Source organism: Rhincodon typus, chromosome 11 (assembly GCF_021869965.1).
Source record: "Rhincodon typus isolate 14 chromosome 11, sRhiTyp1.1, whole genome shotgun sequence".
Lineage (NCBI taxonomy): Eukaryota > Metazoa > Chordata > Chondrichthyes > Orectolobiformes > Rhincodontidae > Rhincodon > Rhincodon typus.
In genome coordinates, this window is record NC_063342.1 from 39,186,619 (window position 1) to 39,200,488 (window position 13,870).

The window sequence follows — 13,870 nt, forward strand, 5'->3', positions numbered from 1 at the left end:
ATCCACAAATGAACACAAGCCAAGAGTGGGAATAGAATCTTATCCAGACTTTGCTGCGGGATGTCCCAGGTGCTGAACAAACGGAATCCGAGCAGTTTTTTTTTCTCTACTGCCAGCAGCACAGTGTTGCAAGATCAAAGCAGGTCAGTGTTATCATCCTCTGATCGCTCTAGACCAAATCCTTCTCCTAATATCGCTCCTCTAAAGCTGCTACTCCAGCACAGGGCTTGCACATAAACTTCCAAAGGATTGGTCCGGCTCCCCCCCCCCCCCCCCCCCCCCCAACTCTTCAAACAAGATGCAACTTCAAGGAACGTGGGAGGTGAACCATTTCACCAGAGCTCAGCAGAAAGCAGCCCCCGGGGTTCTGATTATCTGGGTGCAGTTGGGCTCCATGTAGGAATCACTGTACTCTGCTGGGATCCAGCAGCGATCAGATCCTAGACTGACCCCTTTCATTTCTCTCCTTCCCGTCCTCTTCACTCCCACATCGCCATGATCAGTTAGTGCTCCGGGCGTTTCCGGAGGGCGAGAGTTTCAAAGAAAGCGAATTTTAGAGAGAAAGAGACAGAAAATAAAAACAGAAGAAAAACCTTTCGTTTTGTTCAGCGATTCCCGGGAGAGGTGGAAACGATGGATTGGGGAGGGACCGGGATGGTTCTCGGGAGGGAAGCAAAGTGGAATTCCTCCCTTTCTCAGGCTGCTCCGGGTGGGATCCAAGTGAGGACAGCCACCAGTCACAATGAACGCGATCACCCACTCAAAATACACAGGCTTCAGTGAATTAGCAGCTCTGCTCAACACTGCCGCCCTCCCCTTTCACACAGACAGCAGCTTCCAGCCTGCAAACACTGACCACACCGACACCAATGAACTATTGCTGGAATAACATTGTATCCCCGCAATGTGCAGCACCTGACACACCGTCCCAATACAGCAACATGTGCTGGCATTTCAGACTATCCCTTAGCATCTTAATGATATGAAAGAAAGAACCGCGAATGCTGGAAATCGGAAACAAAAACGGCTGGAGAAACTCAACAGGTCTGGCAGCATTTGCGGAGAGAAAGCAGCGTTAACCTTTCGGGTCCAGTGACTGTTTTTCAAAAGTGAGCTCGCTGGACAGGAAATGTTAATTCCACTTTCTCTCCACAGATGCTGCCAGACCTGCTGCAGTATCTCCAGTTATTTCTGTTTTTGTTGCTTAGCCTCTCAGTCTTTCTCCTTTCTATTCCTCACAATCGCTGTCGTCAGTTACTGAATTGGTATAGAGTCTAGAGCCATAGAGCTGAACAGCATGGAAACAGACCCTTTGGTCAACTCATCCATGCTGACCAGATATTCTAAATTAATCCAGTCCCATTTGCCAGCATTTGGCCCATATCCCTCCAAGTCATTCCCATTCATGTATCCATCCAGATGCCTTTTAAATGTTGTAATTGTACCATCATCCAACACTTACTTGGGCAACTTATTCCATGCACACACCATCCTTTGCATGAAAACATTACCCCACAGGTCCCTCTTAAATCTTTCCCCTCCCATCTTAAACCTATGCCCTCTAGTTTTGGACTCCCCTACCCCAGGGAAAAGACCTTGGCTATTCACCCTATTCATGCCCTCAAAACTCAGATTTCTTTTTGGACATCATTTCAGTCCCTCTGTCGACTTGCTCCATCAGTCCCTCTAACCCCGTTCAATCTATTCAGTATCTAACCAAAGGAATCCCACTTCATTTGGTGTGTTGATACAACGCACAGCCAGTCTTCATTCGAAGGGCTCCTATACACCTGTATTAAACTTGCTGCTGATATTTTCTAGCTAACCTTACTTTGCATTACCAACACAGATTCATGTTACCTCTCCAAATGTAAAAGGCAAATTTCCACAGCATTCATCTCTTGTCTGCTGTGAGCTGACCACAAGTTGATCCTGTTTAACTATATCAATCACTTGCAGAATCACCAACAGCCTTGTTTCAGTAATGACCTCTAAATAATCTCAGCAATGAAGTACTTTTGCTGGAGAGGACATTCATTCATGCACATTCAGGTTTTGTATGAAAAAAATAGAAGAAAATCAGTCTCCTTCTAACTTAACTATCTACTTACTTAACTACCCCCTCATCTACTAATACATTCACTAAAGCACACTCAAATTAGACTGAGGCAGATTATTTGAATATAACCACAATGAAAATGGTGGTGTACAAAATTGTTAAAGGAGTGAACCTATTAAAACAGTTTGAATACAGCAGCTGGTAAATTAAAAAGGAAATGCATCCTCTCCTTTTCCAATTCTACAGCGATCTTGGACTCACTCAGAAGAGAGTGCACTGCACATTTCTCTGGCGGCCAGCATTGGAAGAACCCAGAAAATAAAACAGGCAGTAGCACTTTGGAAAAATTTTTGTGGGCAGCAGAATTACCAAAGAGCGAAAGATTGAAGCTAAACTCTTTATTTTCACATGATGAAGTAGTGTAATATTCAAGGAAATATCCATGAATGTAGTTTATATAGACTTCCAGAATTCATTTGGTAAGGTTCCACATAAGGTCCTGGCAGTGTTACTAAGTTGTGTGGAGTATTCATGCATTGGAAGGCAGGAAGTTAGAATTTGTTGGTAGAATTGATAGTGGGGAAAAGCAGTGTGTGGTCCCTTTAAGAGATTGTGCTTTGTCTATTGCTTGGAAGTTTACAAGTACTGTACAGAGAGTACTTGGGGCCGAACAGAGAGCCCCAAAATTGAAACAAAGGCCTTACATTTGGCAGGCAAAACAGCAGTTTTGTTTTGGTATCGAGGCAACAAGTTTGAATTTAGCCAATTAATTTAAACCAAGCACCTAGACATAGAAAACCAATTGAATTTAAAACAGATAGTTTTGACAACCTGAAACAAATCACATTGTAAGAAATTGATGTGCCGTCGGGGGATATATAAGAAGAGGATTTTTAAAAATAAGGGTGAGAGCCAACTGTCATCTGAGGGGAAAGGAAGCCTACCATCTGAGAAATAAGCCCCGAGCTCTCACAAGAAATTGCTAAGCTCTCTAAGAAAGCACTATCTGTCTGAAAAAGGTACCATGGCATTTTAGCTGAAAGTCCTCACTGAAGGAATTACAGAGAAAATCATCCCTGACAGCAGAATCAGCGGAAGAAAGGTGTTTGTGGCAAAACGGAGAAGGCAGAGTGTTCCAGAAGACACAGTCTATGTGAATTTGGAGAGATTAAGCTTTAATTTATTGTTGGCTTTTACTTGGATTTATATAAATGGGACTTGTGTTTGTTTGAACTGCATTCCAGTAGAATTTAGGCCAGTTAGGGAGTAGTTAGTAGTTTAGGGGGGAATTGTTCAGTTTGTTAGTAATCCTGTTAATTTGTTCTTTGTTAGGGCCAAATAAATTAATTGTTACTTGTAACTTATAAAGTGGAGATCAGTAATTTTCTTTCTTTTAACTACACTTTTAACAGATTACGAGTGGTGAGATGAGCTTCTCTGTGTGTTTCAGATTTAATTATGAGAAGGGAACCTTTACTCTCATCATAAAAAAACGGGCTTGTACTTTAGTTTAATTATCAGAGGAGTTCGAATTTTCCCTTCTCCGTAACAGTTTGGTGGCTCAGGTCTGTGGCCTGGCCAGTTCGTGTATGGGATCCAAATGGGTCTGAATGGATTTGACAGATTTAAACAGACTTGGGGATTAGTGTCCTAGATTATTAAATAGAATTTATTGAGAACAATATGTTTAATTTCGGTTACTTGTGGTTGGCTAAACTAAAAGTGAGGCAAATGGCTCTGAACATTGCAGAAGAGATTCTGGAGTTTGTCAAGAGAGTTTAGAAAAACAGAGGAAGTTTATACTTTTGGAATTAGCAAACAGGCTAGAATTGTGTTCAACTGTGATAAAAGGAAAGCTGAAATTGTAATGGAGTTGGTCATGCACCTAGGTATATCAGAGAAACAGGCAAGTGCAGCGGAGTTAGAAAAAAATAAATTGCAAAGGAGACAACTGGAGTTATAGAATGAAAGGAAAGAGAGAGAGTTTGAATTACGGTGGAAAGCAGAAGACAAAGAAAGGGAAAAAAGACCCATGTTCGAAGACAAAGAATGATAGAGAAGGTTCTTAGCTGAGCAAAAAGAAAGAGAGAGAGAGTTTGAACTTCAGAAGTTGCAAGTTAAACACAAAACTCATCTTAAAAGGATGGAGATGAAGGTAGAAGATAGGCTTAGTGAGGAGGAGAGTGATGATGAGCAAACCCATCGTAGCCAAAGACATGTTAGAGATATATACAAATATGCCAAAACATTGCCAAAATTTGATGAAAAAGATGTACAAGCCTTTTTCATTTTCTTTGAGAAACTGGCTAGGCAGATGAATTGACCAGAGACTGTGTGGGTAATGTTACTTCAGACCAAGTTGGTAGGCAGGGCTAGTGAGGTGTTTGCAGCACTGTCAGAGGAGGTGTCAAGAGATTATGAATAAGTAAAACAAGCTATTTTGAGTGTCAGCAAATTGGTACCAGAAGCATATAGACAATGGCTCAGAAGTATAAGGAAGGAACCAGGTCAGACTTATATCGAGTTTGAAAGAATTAAACAGAGCAACTTTAATTGATGGATAAGAGCATTAAAGATAGAAAAGACATATGAGGATCTTAGATTATTCTGCTGGAGGAGTTTAAAAACTCACTTCCAGAGATGATAAGTACTCATATTGAGGAACAGCATGTTCAAACAGAGAGAAGAGGTTCAGAGATGGTGGATGAATACGTATTAGTGCTTAAATCAGAATGTAGCTTCCAACAACAATTTCATTCAATGAAGGACAGAAATTGGAAAAAGGAGATCCTTCAATGACAAGCAAAAAGTAGATCACACTGGGAACAGTTTACCACAGGTGAGAAAAGAAACCCAAGAGGGTGAAAAAGAAGTGTTTTCACTGAATTGGAGTGGGACACATAAAGTCACAGTGCTGGTCGTTTAAGAAAGGCACTGGGAAAAGGTGTTTTCACTGCCATAAGGTGGGGCACACAAATTCACTGTGCTAGTAGTTTAAGAAAGGCACTGAGAAAAAGGATGTGGTAAAAGATGCTAAACCAGTGGGATTAGTTGAGGTAATGAAGGAAATCCCAAAAGAAGTCGAGGAGCCGCAGGAGCATGCACAGCCTAGTTATAGGCTGGATAGCGAGCGAGACAGTGCCCAATCTCTACAAAGACATCACCTCTGTGGGTAAGGTTTACTCAGGAAGAATGTAAAGAAGTTAAAATATTGAGACAAACAGGAGCTAATCAGTCTCCAATAGTAGGAGATGAAAGTATTTGAACTCCTGAAATGTTACCCGAGAGAGTGGTAATCTGTGGAATAGATGGACGAAGATTTAGCATTCCTCTGTGTAAGATCAGGTTGGAAAGTCCAATCAAGTCTGGGGAAGTGAAGGTGGGAATGATTGAAAGAGTGTCAATTTCAGGATTATAGTTTGTTCTTGGAAACAACCTAGCAGGATCAAAAGTGGGAGGGATGCCCCTTGTAGTGGAGAAGCTGAACGAAAACCAAGGAACTGAGGAGTTAAAAGAAAAATACCCTGGAATTTTTCCTGACTGTGTAGTTACAAGATTCCACAGTCATAACTTACAGCAAGAAGAAAAAACTAAAGAAAAAGACAAAGGAGTGGAGGCCCAGTTAGCTGACACCTTGTTTGATGAAATGGTAAAGGAAAAACCTGAACAGGTAGAGGATCAGGCAGAGGTTTTTAGTTCTGAAAGATGACTGGAGTTACAACAAAAATATGAGACAATAAAAGATCTGTACCATAAAGCCTACTATGTATTCCCAAATGTTATTAGCTTAAGGATAGAATACTAAGGTGAAAATGGAGACCTTGGCAGGTTAGTGTGGAGGAGAAACGGGTGAAAGTTCACCAGATTGTGTTGCTGGTAGCATATGGACAGGAAGTATTATGGGTAGCACACGAATGACCACTAGGAAGTCATTTAGGAGTGAGAAAGACTCAGGCTAAAATATAAAAGCACTTCTATTGGCCTGAATTACATAAGGATGTGGTTGAATTTTGCCATACCTGTCATACGTGTCAGATGGTAGGAAAGCCACAGGCAGTAATAAAACCAGCAGCTTTGATGCTAATTCCCGCATTAGAAGAATCTTTCAAGCAGATAATCATTGATTGTGTAGGTCCCCTCCCTAAAACCAAAAGTGGGAACCAGTATTTGCTAACCATAATGGATGCATCCACCAGATTTCCGGAAGCAATTCCATTACGGAATGTCAAAGCAAAAAAAGGTTGTGGTTTCTGAAGAAGGGTCCAGACCCGAAACGTCAGCTTTCCTGCTCCTCTGATGCTGCCTGGTCTGCTGTGTTCATCCAGCTCTACACCTTGTTATCTCAGACTCCAGCATCGGCAGTTCCTACCATCTCTGTGGAAGAGTTGCTTGTTTTCTTTACCCGTTATGGACTATCCAGGGTGATTGAGTCAGACCAAGGGTCCAATTTTAATGTCAAACATTTAAGGAGACCTGGATCGTTTAGGCATCAAACACATTAAATCAAGTGTATACCATCCTGAATCACAGGGAGCATTGGAAAGGTGGCATCAAACCCTAAAGACAATGCTCAGGGCTTATTGGCAGGATTACCCAAATGATTGGGATAAAGATTTGTTTGCCATCAGAGATGCCCCAAAATGAATCATCTTAGTTTACTCCATTTGATTTGATATTCAGGCACGAAGTAAACGGTCCTTTAAAATTAATTAAGGAAGAGTTGATAGGTCCAAAGTCAGAGATCTTATAGTTGGATAATGTATCTGAGGTGAGAGAAAGATTAAACAGAGTAGGTGAATTAGCTAGACAACATCTGAAAGTGGCACAGAATATAATGAAGCAAGAAGCAGATAAGAAATCTAAAATCCAGACATTTGCCCATGGAGATAAAGTGCTGTTACCAGCAGCAGGAGATCCCTTCAAAGCAAGGTTTAGTGGTCCCTATCAGATTGAGAACAAGTTGAGTTAAGTGAATTATCTGATAAAGATGCCAGATAGGAAAAAAACTTTATTGGGTATGTCACATGAATATGTTAAATCCCAATTATGACAGGGAAAGGGAACTGGAGAAACAGGTATTAGTTACTGCCCCTCGTCTGATTTTAAGGTGCCTCAAAATAAATTAAATAATTAGTAAGCCCTTAGAGAATGGGATGGGAACTATCTGTCTCAGGAACAGAGAATTGAATTGAAAGACTTGTTGCAGAAATATGCGGGTGTGTGTGGGAATAGAATGGGGAGGACTAATACTACATGGGGTTGAAGTAGGGAATGCTGTTCTGATAAAACAACACCCCTACAGGCTTAATCCTCCTAAAGCTGCACTGGAAGTGGAAGTGATGCTTCAGGAAGGCATCATCGAGCTGAGTCAAAGTGAGAGGAGTTCACTGATCGTGTTGGTTCCCAAAACCCAATGGTACCCAACGGTTCTGCATGGATTATTGGAAGGTCAACGCCATAAATAAATTGGACTCATACCCAGTTCCAAGGCTGGAGGACTGTGTGGAAAAAGTTGGACAAGCCATTTATATCACAAAGTTAGACTTACACCATGGTTACTGGTAAGTTCCTTTGTCAGAGAGAGTGAAAGAAATTTTTGCATTTGTAACCCCAAATGGCCTATATCAATTTAAAGTAATGCCTTTTGAATGAAAAACGCACCAACCACATTTCAAAGACCTATGAACAGAGTTGTGGTAGGATTGACTAACTGTGCTGTCCATATAGATGACTTTAGCTATCTTGGGCCATTCATAGAAAGATCACATGGTACATTGGCAGAACTCTTTGAAAGATTATGGAAGGGAAAACTGGTTTCAGTGTAGCTGCGAGGAAGCTCTACAAAGCATAAGCTAGACTACATCAGGCATTCTGTGTATAGTCTTAGACATTTCCCCTTAGAAAGGATATATTAGTTTTGTGAGGAATGCAGTGCAACTTTGCCATAATGTTGCTAGATCTTCATGGTTTAGATTATAAGGAGTTATTTAATAACTAGACTAGCGTTCTCTGGAATAGGGGAGGTTGAAGATGATTTGATTAACATGTTTTGGGATTTTGAAGGAAATTGTTAGTGTAGATAAAAAGAAACATGTTTTGCTCATGGGGGAGCCTAGGACTAGAGAGCATAACCCTAAAATCAGAGGCAAGTTATTCTGGAGAAAATTTAGGAAACACTTGTTATGCAAAAAATGGCAGAAGAGTTAAACTTTTTTTCACAAAAATGTTGATGGCTTGCATTAAAGTGCAAGGAACTGAAGTGGATGGAAACTGTGAGGACCATCACTCATTATTTAATTGAAAGGTTGAAAAGCTTGAAGTACTAAATGGCCTATGCCTATTCTCATGTTTTAATGAAACATTCTCCCATATGGTGTATTTTCTGAATCAATGAGATTCATGGCTTGAGAAATAAACAGAAGAAGGACAGAGAAAGAGGTTGAATTCAATGTTAAGTTAGGTAAAGTAAAGGAAATAAAGATAGGGACATGATGATTGGCTTAAGCAAGAGACTGAGAAAGACAAAAGATTCAGAAAGTAAAAATAAGAATAAATATAAAATTCAAAATTTTTAAAATCTCCTAATGAAATTTATTACCTTGAAGAATGAAACACCATATAATGCATACTTTTTGGTATGATTAATTGATTGTAAGTCATTAATTATCATGTTGTTGAAGAGGTTACTTACACAATTAAAAGTTATCTCAGAATACAACAGGACCTTGATCAGATGGGCCAATGGGTTGAGGAGTGGCAGATGGAGATGAATTTAGATAAATCTTATGTGCTGCATTTTGGAAAGACAAATCAGGGCAGGACTTATACACTTAATGGTAATGTCCTGCGGAGTGTTGCTGAACAAAGAGACCCTGGAGTCCTTGAAAGTGGAGTCTCAGGTAGACAGGACAATAAAGAAGGTGGTTGGCTTTATTTGTCAGTGCATTGAATATTGGAGTTGGGAGGTCATGTTGCGGCTATACAGGACATTGGTTAGGCCACTATTGGAATACTGTTTGCAATTCTGGTCTCCCTGCTATAGGAAGGGTGTTTGAAACTTGAAAGGGTTCAGAAAAGATTTACAAGGATGTTGCCAGGGTTGGAGGGTTTGAACTGTAGGGAGAGGCTGAATAGGCTGGGGCTATTTTCCCTGAAGTATCAGAAGCTGAGAGGTGACCTTATAGAGGTTTATAAAATCATGAAGGGCATTGATAGGGTGAATAGCCAAGGTCATTTCCTGAGGTGGGGTAGTCCAAAACTAGATGGTTTAAGGTGAGAGCGAAAAGATTTAAAACGGACTTAAGGAGCAACCTTTTCACGCAGAGAGTGGTGCATGTATGGAATGAGTTACCAAAGGAAGTGGTGGAGGCCGTTACAATTATAACATTTAAAAGGCATCTGGATGAGTATATAAATAGGAAGGATTTAGAGGGTTATGGGCCAAATGCTGGCAAATGGGACTAGATTAATTTAGGATATCTGATCGGCATGGGTGAGTTGGATTGAAGGATCTGTTTCCATGCTGTACAGCTCTATGACTCTATGACTAATTCATTACTAAACCTAACTTCCTGTGGCACTTTTAACAGTGTGTTAATGTGCAATTGCAACAATTGTGTTAAACTGTGAGGAGGTTAAGTGCGAGATAACCTCTGCCAAACTAATGCCAGATCAGCTCAATCACATGGGATGATTCACAATGTACGGGTATCCATTACTTCCAACACATTCCTGGACTTTACACATAAATGACGGTATGCATTACTCAGACGAGATATTTTTATTGTGGTTTATATTTAAATGAAAACATCCCTTGAACGTTTACATAGAAATAGATGAAAGTTCCTCTGAAATTGTGACAGCTTTTAGTTTCATCAAATCTCATGCTAGTTTACTGTTTACCAGCCCCTACTGCCATCTTACCATTGGTAGCAGAGCCTTTAGACATTACAAATCCTTAATCTGAAATCCTCCTCCTAAACCTATGACCTTTAAAAGCCCAGTTAAATTTGTTTCTTTACCACAAGTCTGATTGTCACCCATTTTCTACATTCGCCAACACCATCAACACAATACTTTCTTCTTCTCCTGCTCATCTTTCCTTTCCATCTCATGTTATGCCTGTAGTCTCTGTGAAACAATTCAGGGTATGATGTTACATTGAATTGTTGGATTCATTTAAACTAGAAGGGAATTCATAATTCTAGTTAAATAAGATTGCAGTATCTTCTCTGCATCCCTTCATTCTTCCACTGACTGCATGTTTCCATCCCATTTAATCCGACATTCTGTACCTGTCAATTTCTGTCCATCATATGCTAACCATGCTTAATCAATGTCTGTTACTTGCAGTGACTGCCTTTCAAATATTCACAGAAAATTATGCATTGATTTAGTTTGAGGCTTTCCAGAAGGTGCAAACTGAGGGTATCTGCCACACCATCGATCAATGCAACAGGGCAAGGGATAAAATTCGGGATTTAGAAAGTAATTACAATGTGGCCATTGGCCAATTCAAGTTGATGTTTCCACAAACAGAAGTCTTAATCATACATTACCACCCTTTTTAATCCCTCCTTTCATGTCTATTTTATCCTTTCCAAGTTGTTCTTTACTGTTGGGGCCTTTAACACAATTCAGTAGTTTACTTACACAACTATTTCTGCTTTTTTTCCTTATTTCCTTAGATTTAACATTTTAAACATCTCTTTGTTTTATACCCCATTATCACTGGAACTCACCTCGGTCCCCCTCTGACCAACATAGAAACACAGAAAATAAGAGCAAGACTAGACCATTCAATCCACCAAGTCTGCTCCACCATTCAGTATGATCATGCCTGATCAATCAATTCAGTGTCCTATTCCTGCTTTCTCTCATACTCCTGATCCCTTTATCCCTAAGAAATACATCTAAATTCAACTACGAAACCTTCAATGTTTTGCCCTTAACCACATTCTGTGGCAGAGAATTTCTTGGCTCATCACACTCTGGGTGAAGAAATTTTCCTTGTTTTAGTCCTAAGCGGCTTATACCATATCCTTAGACAGTGACCCCTGGTCTGGACTCCCCAATCATCAGGAACTTTCCTCAAATTACCCCTCCTAATACTGACACCCTCAATCTCCTTCTTCTGGCCTTTGGTGTTATTCTCATTTGGCTTGTCCTGACAGGCTCCTCACCGCTCCCCAGTTAAGGTGGTTTATTAGATTGGGCCCTGATTACATCCACAGATAATAATACTCAGGGAGACACAAATAGACCAATAACTTTCAAATGAACTAATGTCGATTATTTGTGCTAAACCACTAGTTGTGCTCCATAAAAATAACATTTTTACGAACATAAGACAAGAAATAGGTCCAAGAATGACCTCAACATCTCTTGCAGCCTGCTCTAACATTTGGTAAGATTATAGTTGCTCTTTGATATCAATTCCACTTTTTGCCAAACACCCATATCTGCTAATTTCCTTAAGAGTGCAAAAATCTGTCAGTCTCAGCCTTGAAAATGTTTAATGACTGAGCATCCACAGCCCTCGTGGTAGAGAAGTCTAAAGATTCATGATCCTCTGAGTGAAGAAGTTCCTTCCCATCATAGTCCTAAAGGATAGTCCACAATTGCAAGATTAAATTCTGTGGCCCTGTATACCTCTTATGTTTGTTGCGCTATTTTTTAAAAAAAGTAAATACTAATTACATCACTGAGTACACTAATTTAGAGCAGTTGCTAAATCATACTTTGAAGTAAAGGGTTATAAATGTCATTCCTCCCTGGAATATTCAGAACTGAACTGTAGATGTATGAAAACAGACCATAATTTTCCTCATAGAGGTTTAAGTACTCTGAGGCCACGCACAATATATGATTAGGTCCCATCCATGATCATCCACCAGATTTTCAACTGATATAATTACAAACCCAACAGTAAATCACTCCGAAAGGCACCTTTCAGTTCACATAAACCATGGTCTGATTGTGCTAATTATTGATGCTGAAAATGTGATGAAAATGCAGTTATTTCTCAATTCAGCATCAAGGTGGACGTTCTTTGACTGTTTGACCACTGATGAGAATGTTAGTCAATTTTAAAGGACTAATATTGAAAATTGTTGATTGTATATTTAAATAGTTCAAGATGAGGGCATTAATTGTTTAGTTTCCCAACTCTTAAATGAAATTCTCTTCTGTAAATAAATCTAAATGAATGAAGAAAAAGCCACTAAATCAAGACTTTTGTTCCTTGCAAAACATGTGTGTTTATTTGTCCGTATATATAAAATAAATTAAATTCTTCAAACGGAAATCTTGATTCCAATTCCCCCTGTCTGTGGAAACCAAGTGCAAGTGGACTGGTGGCTTGCGTGCCCCTCTTTTGCTGTGATCTAACCAACTATATTCCTGTCATAAATGGTAAAGTTATAATTAAATTTCAAATTTGTCTTCTTTATCTACTTAAATTTAAATTAAATTGCTTTACTCCACCCTGTCCCTTCTGTTCCTAATTCCTACTTTAGCCAAAATTCCATTTCGAAAATATTGCTATCACTCTGTTCCTCCCTAAATGTGTTACCAGCTGACACTGTGGTTTGCTGTCTGCTCAAACTATGGCAGTAGATCAAGATATTCCATATGGAGAATGTGTCACCTCAAGATAATAAGACAAAATACTAATAGTTCTAATTTTAGTGCCACTAAGGCTGAGAGATACAGAGCTTTGTAGCAGAAGTATACAGTGGAACTTATAACATGTGATATTTAATGGTTGCCCAAATTCCATCGCTTTTCTGCTGACAGATGTCAGGCTAACTGGCTAGTAGTACCCTTTTTCTCTCTCCCTGATATTTTTGTTCTGCTGTGACCCTTCTTCTTCATTGTATCTCATAAAGGTTGATTGAAGAAAACTTGCAAGTATGTTCCTGTGCAGCATAACCACCAGCATGGACATATTGCATTGAATGACCTATCGATGCGGCAGCCTTCCACCTTGTGAAACTTTGGTTTGTGCTTTGGTGGTGAACTCAGTATTAACAGTGCCTGGTGTGGCTCACCCTGCCATGGAAATCTCTGCTATAATGCACTGTGGGTTGAGAAGGGTCATGATTCATTGGCCTCTATTTCTTTTGGGCCCTGTAATGTTAGTGTCAATGTCTGCCATCTTCATATCTTACTTATAGATGAACTTGTGGTGGAGAGATAAATGACCATGAGGCTGTGACCCAGTGGCTAGTTCAATGTACAGAAGGTCTCTGGGTGTATGACCATCATTGATCCAATGCATGTGGCTGAACAAGTGCCTAGCAATAAAAGACTTAGCAATAAGGGAATGCTAATGGTAGTAACATGTTCTAGGACTCTGCACCCATGATCTGTCCTGTCAAGTCATGCAGAGGATACACCTGAGCCAAAAAAAGTGGAAACTATTCAAGAACAGAAAGTGCTGGAGAAACTGTGTGAAGAGACAACAAAGTTAACATTTTGGCTCCAGTGACGCTTTGTCAGGTCACTGGACTCAAAGTGTTAACCTTGTTTTTCACTCCACAGAAGGTGCCAGTCCTGCTGAATTTCTCCAGCACTTACTGTTTTTGTTTCAGATCTCCAGCATCTATAGTTCTTTGTTTATTTTTATGGAAACTGTTCGGCATTTTCTCCTGTTTCGTTTATGTTGTCCAGGCCTCAACATTGTGGAGAAGTGTGATGAGGATGAAGGCTTGATACATTCCCAGTTTGGTGCTTTCAGTCATGTTGTTGTTGACACTAGTTGACACACACACACACACACACACACACACACACACACACACACACACA

The 13,870-nt window shown here is 40.0% G+C and overlaps 1 long non-coding RNA gene across 1 annotated transcript in view; it reads left to right on the forward strand.

Moving 5' to 3' along the window:
- The first annotated feature begins 31 nt into the window (after positions 1–31).
- Positions 32–13,870, forward strand: part of LOC125484357 — a 27,792-nt gene continuing 13,953 nt past the window's right edge. Inside the window, exon 1 of the long non-coding RNA XR_007263163.1 lies at positions 32–143. This is a non-coding gene — a long non-coding RNA (uncharacterized LOC125484357). The remainder of the gene's footprint in view (positions 144–13,870) is intronic.